Genomic DNA, 791 nt, shown 5'->3' with positions numbered 1-791 from the left:
ATACATACATACATACATACATACATACATACATACATACATACATACATATACACGCATGCACACAGAGTTGGGGAAACGAAGACACGAAGGTAATTTATGCTCAGCACTTTTAGTTAGCTTTTTTTTTTTTAATTAAACTTTGACTTGGCTTCACATTAATTAATGTTTCGTACGCACTGACGGACGGCTCCATCCTCAAATGTACAGAGTCAGATTCAATTTTAATGAACGGAGGAGAGGCACATGTCTGTCTGGCATCGGAAATTCTTCCAATTTGCTATATATCTGCAGTATTACAGCACTCAATTCCGACGGATTAATTTGACAGCCGTATAATCGTTCAGCACAGCGAGACCTTGACAACACGCATCACTTCTACCACCACTGCCATCACAACGTGTGCAACTACCACCACTGCTATTACTACCGTCACAACCATTATAACAGTTATCAATACAAATATAAACGTTTGCCATCACTACTGCCAGGACGGCCTCATCATGAACACTCCAGCACGTCATCTCCACGACCTCCATCTCTACCACTCATCAGCAAATTTACTGCGAACCTCACCATTAGTAACAACATCATTACCAAAACACTACTGTCATCACCATCATCGTCATCGCCATCACCAACACAGCCACCACCACAATGAGCACCACCGCCAAGGCCACCACCACCACCACCACCACCACCACCACCACTGTCACTAGCGATTTACGAATCCATTTCATTAATTGCTTGCATATAGCTTTTCAATGTCAATGACGAGTTATACATAAAAT

This window comes from Octopus bimaculoides, chromosome 7, assembly GCF_001194135.2.
Source record: "Octopus bimaculoides isolate UCB-OBI-ISO-001 chromosome 7, ASM119413v2, whole genome shotgun sequence".
In the NCBI taxonomy this organism is placed as follows: domain Eukaryota; kingdom Metazoa; phylum Mollusca; class Cephalopoda; order Octopoda; family Octopodidae; genus Octopus; species Octopus bimaculoides.
The sequence above is the reverse complement of the archived record's forward strand: the minus strand, read 5'-3'. Positions refer to the sequence as shown.